This window comes from Musca domestica, unplaced genomic scaffold (genome assembly GCF_030504385.1).
Source record: "Musca domestica strain aabys unplaced genomic scaffold, Musca_domestica.polishedcontigs.V.1.1 57, whole genome shotgun sequence".
In the NCBI taxonomy this organism is placed as follows: domain Eukaryota; kingdom Metazoa; phylum Arthropoda; class Insecta; order Diptera; family Muscidae; genus Musca; species Musca domestica.
This window is the reverse complement of record NW_026712358.1, coordinates 134,487-147,571: the sequence shown is the minus strand read 5'-3', so window position 1 is coordinate 147,571 and position 13,085 is coordinate 134,487.

Genomic DNA, 13,085 nt, shown 5'->3' with positions numbered 1-13,085 from the left:
AATAAATCCTGCTCTAGGTACTGTACCACAATATCCGACGAGAATTTCTTAACGGCCTTGAGGTAAGGGAACTTCGAAAAGTGGTCAAGAACGACAAAGATCCCAATGTTGCCAGAACGGGACCTAGGATATGGTCCCAGAAAGTCAACGTAAATTTTTTGGAAAAAGCGTTGGGTTTCGGTTGTCTTCCCCATTGGTGGTCTAAGAGAAGTGTTCGGGTGCTTTGAGGACTTGCATATCTCACAATTGTTGACGTAATCTCGTACGTCAACTACTAGGTTTGGCCAAAAATAAAACTTCCTAATCCGGCACAGTGTTTTGTTTATACCACCGTGAGATGCCAAAGGGTCATCATGAGCCCTACGCAGGACCTCGGGAACAAGATCCTTCGGAATCCAAAGTTTCCAGCATAAATCATCAACGGTTTGGTCGCCAGAGGCATGCTCGGTTCGCCGATAAACATAACCATCAATGACTTTTAAATCCGGTATTTGTGACGAATTCTCCTCTATTTTTTTTAGAAGCTGGGAATACTCTTTAGATTTGAAACAAGCTGAATTTAAGTCCACGAACATTCCGGACTGGTCTTCTAAGGAAAACAAACTACCTATCTCCAGCTCAGACAGGTCATCAGAATTGGCCCTGGAGAGAGTATCCGGTACTACATTAAGATTGCCACGCCTATGTTCAATTTTAAACTTATACCCCTGAAGCTTTAGGGCCCACCGAGCTAGCCGTGTGCTTAAGTCCGTCTGGGACATGAACCACTTCAAAGACGCATGGTCAGTGATGACAGTGAACTCATGCCCCTCAACATAAGCTCTAAACTTCTTGATGCTCAGCATTGCTGCCAAGCATTCTTGTTCGGTGACAGAGTAATTACGTTGGGCTTGATTGAGCTTCTTCGACATAAAGGCGATAGGAACCTCTTCACCCTCCGCATCTTTCTGCACCAAAACACCTCCTATACCAGTTCTACTTGCATCACAGTGTATAAAGAACGGCTGTGAGAAGTTTGGACTATGTAGAACTGGAGCGGTGCTCAAGTGGGTCTTTAAAGTCTCAAAGGCGGTTTGGGCCTCTTCGGACCATACAAATTTGCGCTTAGTTTTAGTTAGGTCAGTTAAGGGTGTGGCAATAGTAGCGTAGCCCCGGATAAATTTCCGGTACCAACCCGTCATACCCAAAAATCGACGGACCTGCTTAATAGATCGAGGTACCGGGAACTCAGAAATAGCGGATACCTTTTCAGGATCCGTCCGTATAACGCCACCTCCTACCAGGTGTCCAAGATATTTTACCTCTTCAACGCAGAAATTAGATTTTTCAATATTAATAGTCAAACCTGACTCTCTGATCCTCTGAGCAACCAACCTTAGAACCTCAAGATGCCTCTCAAATGATTCCGAAACTACCAGCAAATCGTCCAAATAAACAAACACCTCCGTCCTGAGAGCCGGGGGTATCACTCTGTCCATTAATCTGGACATAGTTTGTGGGGCATTACAAAGCCCGAATGGCATCACTGTATAGTGATACAGCGGCCTCCCAGGAACGGTGAATGATGTCTTTTCTTTCGATTGTTGGTCAAGAGGAATCTGCCAAATGGCATCTTTGAGGTCCAAGGCGGTAATAAAACTAGCTTTGGGCAGTCTACTGAGTATGCCGTCAATGTGTGGCAGCGGGTAAGCATCACCCACTGTGACGGAGTTAAGTTTACGGCTGTCCAAGCAAAGACGGTTCTTTCCGGGTTTGCGATGGAGGACAACAGGTGAGGACCAAGGGCTATTGGATTCCTCAATAACGCCTAGTTCCAACATCCTGTCTAATTCGCTATAAATCAGTTTTTCAACTGCAGGTGACACCGGGAAATGTCTTTGTTTAATGGGCTTGACAGAACCAGTGTCAATTGAATGGCACAAAACATAGTCCTGCCAAGTCCTTCCTTAGAAAATGAAGGAAACAATCTTACAACCTGTTCGAGACGTTGAAGTTCAATAGGTGAAAGTGAAACTTTAGTGGATACAGTGGAGACATATGACAAGTTGTCGGAAAGGTAATTACCCTTCACTAAACCTTTGGGAAGCAAATCAAATAACTCCCAAAAATCTACACCCAAAAACAATTCTTTATCCAGACTGGGAATTATGAAAATAGTGATCAACTTGTCAATGCCCTTAAAAGTTATGTTCTCTTTAATAAAACCTACAACCTCCTGGCTACTTCCATCTGCAGTTCTCACAATAGAACTGATTCTTTTAAATGGTTTACCAGAACGTAGAAACTCTTCAGCTGCTTTGCCACCAAGGCAACTTAAAGAGGCTCCTGTGTCCATTAGCCCTAACATTTTTCTTCCGAACAAGGTAACCTCAGCGTAAGGACGAACATCTGAGGGTCTATCGAACACCGAACTCACGAATTGTTTCCTCATATTACGCACACTCTTCCAGAAGGACCTCATCCGCTCTGCCGATCTCGAAGTTCTGACATTTTCCCCAAATATTCTATCTCTTGCCTTGTAGTATTCTCGTAAACGTATATGTAGTGGTTTTATAACGAACTTATTGGTATTAGGTATGTCTGTATCTAAAGTGGGTGTTTTTGAATCTATATCGGATTCGGGATTATTAAAGGCATGCCTTTTTAAAATATTTATTCGAGGTCCAATTCCTGAACCTTCCCTTGATTCTGTGCACTCAGATGTGCACCTACTCTCTCGTTTTTTGAACTGCATTTCCTACAGTTGGGTTTATAAACATCGGGGGTGCCGCATCCATAACAGAATATGGTTCTGTTGGACAAACAATCCTGATAGCGGTGACCCTCCTTTCTGCAGTTCCAGCAGACCAAGCCGAAAGCAAAGATCTCCTCGCCTCCATGTATGGATTGATTAACCTCATCCTGATCTACAACTTCGTTAACCTCGGAGACTCTTTTGGAAAATACAGGGGGTTTTGAAACAAAGGAGCCATGCTTTCGACGTATAACCTGTAAAAAGAATTCCCGTCTCCGGCATATATCTCTTAAATCCTGAAGGGATGAAATCTTGAGATTCAAGATTTCATGCTGGATCTCAGGCAGCAAATTTCTTCTGAGGATCTCAACAAGGGTGTCTTCAGTAAGTGGCTCTTTAAGACGATCTGTCAGCTCCACGACAGATTCGTAAAAAGTATCAAAATTCTCGCTATTCCTCTGCTTTCTGTCGCGAATTAATTCACGAATATCCACGTCAGTTCGTGAATCTCCATATTGCTTCCTTAAGCCACTACATAAATCTTGCCAAGATAGATTTCTCACTGAACGATGGTATCGCCAGAACCAATCTGCCGCTTTACCATCGAACAGGAGGCTGGCATTTCTACATAAAAGATCGTAGTTGCCCTGCAACGTCTGCACCGTAAGAGCCTCGACGCGGTAAATGAAATTTTCTATTGATAACCCGCTGGAACTACCCGAAAATTTCAGCTTCCAGTTGGTTATTATATGGAGTACCATATCGGGCCTAGAGGTTAGATCCGAAGAGGATGACACGTTTGACAGAGTGGTCTCTGCTAATGGATCTCTCCGAATACTATTCGACCTAGTTGGGTTCCCAGAGTTGTCAACCGGAATACCTAACAAATCCCTAAGTGCGAGCTGATCAACAGGAGGAATTTGAGGAGGAGTGTATTGAGTATGAGCATGCGATGTCGTAGGTGTTCTATGTGGTTCCTGAACGCTTAAGCGAGACAAACCAGCTTCAATGTTCGTTTGCACAAGCTTGGCCACTTGACTACTAAAGGCAGAAAACAATTGCATTTGCTGAGCTGCAACTCTACTCATTATCATCTCTGTAAGACTGTCGGGATCTACACTAGCATGATCACTACCACCACAGGCACCACTAGATCCACCGACAGCACCACTAGATCCACCGACAGCACCACTAGATCCACTTTGGGATATCGCAGTGCTACCTGAAGCTTTAGGCGCATGCTGAGCACTAGCTGATTGCTTAGATTGAGATCTAGTTTTCGCACCTGAGGGTGTTGGGGGTGGTTCACTAAATAGGCGTGTGTTGCACGTTGGACAGTATGGTCTCAACTTTAGGCACTTTTCTAAGCACGACTTGTGAAAGCAATGTCCACAATTGGTACGTCTACCCTGAGCGGCATCAGAGAAACTCTGTCCGCATACCCCACATGCAGGATTGTCGGAGACCTCATTGTTAAGTTCACCCAGAGCAGATTCTAAGGACATTTTCGAAGCTTTCGAACCAATACAACAACGGAAAGGATATAAGTATGTAAATCCCTAAGAACCAAAACAGAATAATCAAAATTTCGGATTCGAATGATATTACGCCAAAAGATCCCGTAATAGTGGAATATGATTATGTATTTCAGATCCAATGGAAAAAGAACAAAATAAAATTTCGGTGTTCAACAATAGTTTCGAAATTGAGTTTCAAAGATTTCAAACGATAGCAAAATGAATACTGAATTTGATAATAATTTAATAAGTTTAAATAAGTTAATGTAATTTATTTGTTGTAGGAAAATCGGATGGCCAAAATTTTCAATTTATTTATAACTTTTTGATTCTTCCCCATAATAAAAGTGCTTGCTACCAAAGATCGATCATTTAAAGTTTATAGAATAAGAAAAAAATACAGAACAGGTGATATTTATTACTCCGTGGTATAGGTCAACGCTTCTATAAATCCACGGAAGTATACAAGAGAGAATTCTGATTGACTTGTTTTATATCTTGGCCAGATCTAGTTTATGGTAATACCCAGAATCCGTATTCCAAAAGATGCAAACTAGTACAAACAAGAAATTCCAAAAACAAATATAGACGAAAATTTTCTAATTATTGGTTGTTAGAGGATATCTGGGACCAAAAACAAAATCCAATTAATTTGAAAAATTTTCTTGGAAAGGAAAAGCTAAAAGATAAGGAAAGATAGTAAACAGACATAAAAAAGTATATTGAAAATAGTTTGAGGCCGAACATGGGTTTTAGGTACAAGAACTGCACTCTAAATGATAGATTTTTTTTTGATAGTATATTGATGTTCGGGCCCCACGTTGGGCGCCATTTTATTTATTATGTAACATATAACGGTTGAATTATTGTGGCTGATGTTGACAACAAACTTTTTGTGACAGTGGCACGCAGATACACGGCCTTATTAGCTCGCCGGTGGGGTTGGGTTCATCTACTGTCATGTTTGTAAATCCACTGAACATAATAAATACATAAAACAAATTGCGTGCACTAAAATTTTTCTTCGAGTGTACTTGTTAATGATTGAACGAAAAGATACACCATGATTTCTAAACTCGAAGATGATTTCTAAGGGGAAGGAGAAGAAGTAAAAAGGTAGGAGACAAACTGATGAGTGAGAAAGACGACACTACAAATGATCCAGAGCTACAGCTGTTGATGTTCTCTTGCGCCCTCCCAACCATGGTCACATTAATAACTAATCCAAACGGAGATAAAAGACATTTTAGTGACCCCCAGGACCTCATGAAGCAAGCAACTTTATACGGGGAAATCAAAAAGTTAAAAAAAAGTGATCTACTCAGAATTCATAATTAATTTTATTTTCATATTAAAGGATTTTACAAAAAAAAAAAAAAAACAGAATCCTTAACCTTAATCATAACTAGAGTTTCAAATTAAAAATAAAATTAAATTGTAAATTAGATTTATGAAAGTATACATTTGCGAACGCCAAAAATGTAACTTGCATTGCGATGAGCTCAATATAAGTATTTGTTCTAACAATGGAAAAAATAATATCTATCAATTATGCATGCAAAAACTAAATAAACAATTTAGAATAAGAAACGTAATTTTTTATAATATAAATCCAAAAGCTGTTTATGTTTGAACCAGTTACTATTATTGCTTATCAACTTCTTACACAGCAACTCAAAATATTATGATCCCAAAGATAGTTGAGTCGAACTGATTATGACTTTCATCAATCAACAAAACCTTCTTCAGGGTATCACTTTCAAACCCGATCACAAAAATAAAAAAAAAAAACAGAAAACAAAAATGTAAATAATGTAGCAGAGATAGATAGAAGCCAAAGAACTCAATTGGTGTATTCTTTTGCTTTATTTCTTTGACGATACCTCCATGATACCAACAGTTGTTCATAGTATGTAATCAAAACAAAAATGATAATAAAAACTTACTTGGTCATTTTGTGGCTCCCACGCAGAAAGTACTTTCGGCGAATTCAGGGTGTAATTACTGACCTTTACAGGGTAATGTTAATGATGATGTTATGCTGGCAAGAGAGGCATGTTAAGTTAACAGTATGTGATTTAGAATAAATGAGAATGTGTTCGAGATCGGTTGCTGAATATTGATGTTGATAATGAGAGTCGTCCCTGAATGGTTCTCAATTAATCATGACCAGCGTTTTTCTGTCTCATCAAAGACTATCTTCTACATCACTTACACCATGTAATAAAGAAGAATGGAATAATTTTAGTAATGATCATTAGACCATGTAAGTGAAAAAAAAACATGTGGTAATTGATGTAGATGATGATCTTTGATGGATTATAACTGTATCACTTAACAAACCAATAAATTAAACTTTTGATTTTATAAATATAAAATATAATTAAATATGAATATTTAAAGAATCACAATCACTTTAAAATTATATTCTAATTATTTTTACTGATGTGGTAGACAAATAATCTCGCGTAATTTTTCTTAATCACTGGGGTATAACACTATTAATATTGTTTGATTCGAAGTTTTCGTTTTAAAACAAATTACTTGCTTATGATTTAGGTTTGATAACTGATCTCTTTACACATTTGATCCTACCATAAAAAACTTCCACCAGATTCACAAGGTGATATCTAGCTGATCTGGTTGAATATATCCCGATTCGTGCCGAAATTGGTTTTTTCTTCATATCTTGAAAACAAAGCAGTTTGTAATAATACATCAAATTTCACATTTCTCCCATATTTCTGGTTATTGATTGACACAGGGCATTTGCCCGTCTTGATGTAATCGACGCTGTTGGAGTAAAAGTTAAAAATCACACTGACGCTGCGTTGCGGTTTGGGAATATGTGAGGCCGAAAAATGTGTTTTGTGAGAACAAAAGCTTTTGTTCAATAAGATCTCTTCCTTCACAAAACAATTGTTGTAATCAAATGCGAGTCTAGTAGAAAGAAATAAATGATTGAGGAGAGAAACTAAATAGGGTTTCTTAGAACTTTTAGGAAATAATGTTTGATTTACCTTCCTCTTTGACTATGGATTTTATTCCATAGGGTAATTGTTAAAGAGATTCAAAGGCTATCATCCAAATGCATAAAATTATGTGGCCACTAAACAAATTGTATGCTTTGATAAATATTATTTAATAATATTTGCAAATTTAGATTTTCTTACAGTCACACAACCAAAATTATAACCGCAACTTGAACTGATTTAATGACTTTCTGAAGGTGAACAAGGTTATTTTTAGAAATTTTTGGATGAACTATATTCTTCCTCTTAAGGGTTAGATGACAAAATGGACGATTCTATCTAATCTTTATCAGCTTGAACCCTCGGCAATTACAAATGCTAGCGAGTTAATTCCAGTATTTGAGTAAAAATGTAGCACACAAATAGTAGCGAGAAACGAATGCGCTTATGGATAAAGTGTTGCCTTATAACAACTTCATATCCAGGTGGCATTTCAAAATACGTTACAGTAGGTATTTTTAAGTTTGGTTTTAATTCCAAAAAAAAACAAAAGAATGAAGAAACAATCCAGTAGGGCAAGCGCCACTACAACACCCCCCTGGCAAGATCAGACTTTGGGGAATAGACTTGTCCAACAAAGCTGATTCCGCTTGCCCTTAAAGAGGACTCATTGGCGTATATCCTTAGCGTGGTAGACTCCTATTAAATTACCGCTCAAATCTTCCAGCTCGTAATTACAGTTTCCGATTTTACGCCGAACTCTGGCCTTTATAAAAGTAGGCGCCAACTTCGAGTTAAAACCTTGGGCGAAGTTACTTTGCTTGAAGTTGCGTCGGAAAACTTCTTGGCCTTCTCTGTAGGACACCTCCCGTGATCGGAGATTATAAGTCCGCTCATTACGCTCATGTTGTTTTTGCATATGCTTCCTGGCACGGTCACCCATTAAGGCAAGAGAATCGTTTTTGTCAAATCGAACTGACCTATCTTCAAGTACCTCCAGCTGGCGTAATAAAGGGTACGTCGAGGCATTCGTCACCATTGACTGGCCAAAGGCTAGGTAGTATGGAGAGGTTCCGATGGCAGCGTGATTAGAAGATCTTAGGGAACAAGCAATGCTACTTAACAGTTCGTCCCAGTTCTTCTGATCCGTATGAATATATGATTTTATGGCAGATAGTATTGATCTATTGACACGCTCCGAGGCGTTAGCCTGCGGAGCATGTGATGCTGTAAATATATGCCGTACCCCGTAACGTTTTAAAAACTGGCCAAAGTGATGAGAGCGAAATTGCGACCCATTATCCGATACCAACAACTCTGGAACGCCAAAAGTATGAAATAAATCCTGCTCTAGGTACTGTACCACAATATCCGACGAGAATTTCTTAACGGCCTTGAGGTAAGGGAACTTCGAAAAGTGGTCAAGAACGACAAAGATCCCAATGTTGCCAGAACGGGACCTAGGATATGGTCCCAGAAAGTCAACGTAAATTTTTTGGAAAAAACGTTGGGTTTCGGTTGTCTTCCCCATTGGTGGTCTAAGAGAAGTGTTCGGGTGCTTTGAGGACTTGCATATCTCACAATTGTTGACGTAATCTCGTACGTCAACTACTAGGTTTGGCCAAAAATAAAACTTCCTAATCCGGCACAGTGTTTTGTTTATACCACCGTGAGATGCCAAAGGGTCATCATGAGCCCTACGCAGGACCTCGGGAACAAGATCCTTCGGAATCCAAAGTTTCCAGCATAAATCATCAACGGTTTGGTCGCCAGAGGCATGCTCGGTTCGCCGATAAACATAACCATCAATGACTTTTAAATCCGGTATTTGTGACGAATTCTCCTCTATTTTTTTTAGAAGCTGGGAATACTCTTTAGATTTGAAACAAGCTGAATTTAAGTCCACGAACATTCCGGACTGGTCTTCTAAGGAAAACAAACTACCTATCTCCAGCTCAGACAGGTCATCAGAATTGGCCCTGGAGAGAGTATCCGGTACTACATTAAGATTGCCACGCCTATGTTCAATTTTAAACTTATACCCCTGAAGCTTTAGGGCCCACCGAGCTAGCCGTGTGCTTAAGTCCGTCTGGGACATGAGCCACTTCAAAGACGCATGGTCAGTGATGACAGTGAACTCATGCCCCTCAACATAAGCTCTAAACTTCTTGATGCTCAGCATTGCTGCCAAGCATTCTTGTTCGGTGACAGAGTAATTACGTTGGGCTTGATTGAGCTTCTTCGACATAAAGGCGATAGGAACCTCTTCACCCTCCGCATCTTTCTGCACCAAAACACCTCCTATACCAGTTCTACTTGCATCACAGTGTATAAAGAACGGCTGTGAGAAGTTTGGACTATGTAGAACTGGAGCGGTGCTCAAGTGGGTCTTTAAAGTCTCAAAGGCGGTTTGGGCCTCTTCGGACCATACAAATTTGCGCTTAGTTTTAGTTAGGTCAGTTAAGGGTGTGGCAATAGTAGCGTAGCCCCGGATAAATTTCCGGTACCAACCCGTCATACCCAAAAATCGACGGACCTGCTTAATAGATCGAGGTACCGGGAACTCAGAAATAGCGGATACCTTTTCAGGATCCGTCCGTATAACGCCACCTCCTACCAGGTGTCCAAGATATTTTACCTCTTCAACGCAGAAATTAGATTTTTCAATATTAATAGTCAAACCTGACTCTCTGATCCTCTGAGCAACCAACCTTAGAACCTCAAGATGCCTCTCAAATGATTCCGAAACTACCAGCAAATCGTCCAAATAAACAAACACCTCCGTCCTGAGAGCCGGGGGTATCACTCTGTCCATTAATCTGGACATAGTTTGTGGGGCATTACAAAGCCCGAATGGCATCACTGTATAGTGATACAGCGGCCTCCCAGGAACGGTGAATGCTGTCTTTTCTTTCGATTGTTGGTCAAGAGGAATCTGCCAAAAGGCATCTTTGAGGTCCAAGGCGGTAATAAAACTAGCTTTGGGCAGTCTACTGAGTATGCCGTCAATGTGTGGCAGCGGGTAAGCATCACCCACTGTGACGGAGTTAAGTTTACGGCTGTCCAAGCAAAGACGGTTCTTTCCGGGTTTGCGATGGAGGACAACAGGTGAGGACCAAGGGCTATTGGATTCCTCAATAACGCCTAGCTCCAACATCCTGTCTAATTCGCTATAAATCAGTTTTTCAACTGCAGGTGACACCGGGAAATGTCTTTGTTTAATGGGCTTGACAGAACCAGTGTCAATTGAATGGCACAAAACACTAGTCCTGCCAAGTCCTTCCTTAGAAAATGAAGGAAACAATCTTACAACCTGTTCGAGACGTTGAAGTTCAATAGGTGAAAGTGAAACTTTAGTGGATACAGTGGAGACATATGACAAGTTGTCGGAAAGGTAATTACCCTTCACTAAACCTTTGGGAAGCAAATCAAATAACTCCCAAAAATCTACACCCAAAAACAATTCTTTATCCAGACTGGGAATTATGAAAATAGTGATCAACTTGTCAATGCCCTTAAAAGTTATGTTCTCTTTAATAAAACCTACAACCTCCTGGCTACTTCCATCTGCAGTTCTCACAATAGAACTGATTCTTTTAAATGGTTTACCAGAACGTAGAAACTCCTCAGCTGCTTTGCCACCAAGGCAACTTAAAGAGGCTCCTGTGTCCATTAGCCCTAACATTTTTCTTCCGAACAAGGTAACCTCAGCGTAAGGACGAACATCTGAGGGTCTATCGAACACCGAACTCACGAATTGTTTCCTCATATTACGCACACTCTTCCAGAAGGACCTCATCCGCTCTGCCGATCTCGAAGTTCTGACATTTTCCCCAAATATTCTATCTCTTGCCTTGTAGTATTCTCGTAAACGTATATGTAGTGGTTTTATAACGAACTTATTGGTATTAGGTATGTCTGTATCTAAAGTGGGTGTTTTTGAATCTATATCGGATTCGGGATTATTAAAGGCATGCCTTTTTAAAATATTTATTCGAGGTCCAATTCCTGAACCTTCCCTTGATTCTGTGCACTCAGATGTGCACCTACTCTCTCGTTTTTTGAACTGCATTTCCTACAGTTGGGTTTATAAACATCGGGGGTGCCGCATCCATAACAGAATATGGTTCTGTTGGACAAACAATCCTGATAGCGGTGACCCTCCTTTCTGCAGTTCCAGCAGACCAAGCCGAAAGCAAAGATCTCCTCGCCTCCATGTATGGATTGATTAACCTCATCCTGATCTACAACTTCGTTAACCTCGGAGACTCTTTTGGAAAATACAGGGGGTTTTGAAACAAAGGAGCCATGCTTTCGACGTATATCCTGTAAAAAGAATTCCCGTCTCCGGCATATATCTCTTAAATCCTGAAGGGATGAAATCTTGAGATTCAAGATTTCATGCTGGATCTCAGGCAGCAAATTTCTTCTGAGGATCTCAACAAGGGTGTCTTCAGTAAGTGGCTCTTTAAGACGATCTGTCAGCTCCACGACAGATTCGTAAAAAGTATCAAAATTCTCGCTATTCCTCTGCTTTCTGTCGCGAATTAATTCACGAATATCCACGTCAGTTCGTGAATCTCCATATTGCTTCCTTAAGCCACTACATAAATCTTGCCAAGATAGATTTCTCACTGAACGATGGTATCGCCAGAACCAATCTGCCGCTTTACCATCGAACAGGAGGCTGGCATTTCTACATAAAAGATCGTAGTTGCCCTGCAACGTCTGCACCGTAAGAGCCTCGACGCGGTAAATGAAATTTTCTATTGATAACCCGCTGGAACTACCCGAAAATTTCAGCTTCCAGTTGGTTATTATATGGAGTACCTTATCGGGCCTAGAGGTTAGATCCGAAGAGGATGACACGTTTGACAGAGTGGTCTCTGCTAATGGATCTCTCCGAATACTATTCGACCTAGTTGGGTTCCCAGAGTTGTCAACCGGAATACCTAACAAATCCCTAAGTGCGAGCTGATCAACAGGAGGAATTTGAGGAGGAGTGTATTGAGTATGAGCATGCGATGTCGTAGGTGTTCTATGTGGTTCCTGAACGCTTAAGCGAGACAAACCAGCTTCAATGTTCGTTTGCACAAGCTTGGCCACTTGACTACTAAAGGCAGAAAACAATTGCATTTGCTGAGCTGCAACTCTACTCATTATCATCTCTGTAAGACTGTCGGGATCTACACTAGCATGATCACTACCACCACAGGCACCACTAGATCCACCGACAGCACCACTAGATCCACCGACAGCACCACTAGATCCACCGACAGCACCACTAGATCCACTTTGGGATATCGCAGTGCTACCTGAAGCTTTAGGCGCATGCTGAGCACTAGCTGATTGCTTAGATTGAGATCTAGTTTTCGCACCTGAGGGTGTTGGGGGTGGTTCACTAAATAGGCGTGTGTTGCACGTTGGACAGTATGGTCTCAACTTTAGGCACTTTTCTAAGCACGACTTGTGAAAGCAATGTCCACAATTGGTACGTCTACCCTGAGCGGCATCAGAGAAACTCTGTCCGCATACCCCACATGCAGGATTGTCGGAGACCTCATTGTTAAGTTCACCCAGAGCAGATTCTAAGGACATTTTCGAAGCTTTCGAACCAATACAACAACGGAAAGGATATAAGTATGTAAATCCCTAAGAACCAAAACAGAATAATCAAAATTTCGGATTCGAATGATATTACGCCAAAAGATCCCGTAATAGTGGAATATGATTATGTATTTCAGATCCAATGGAAAAAGAACAAAATAAAATTTCGGTGTTCAACAATAGTTTCGAAATTGAGTTTCAAAGATTTCAAACGATAGCAAAATGAATACTGAATTTGATAATAATTTAATAAGT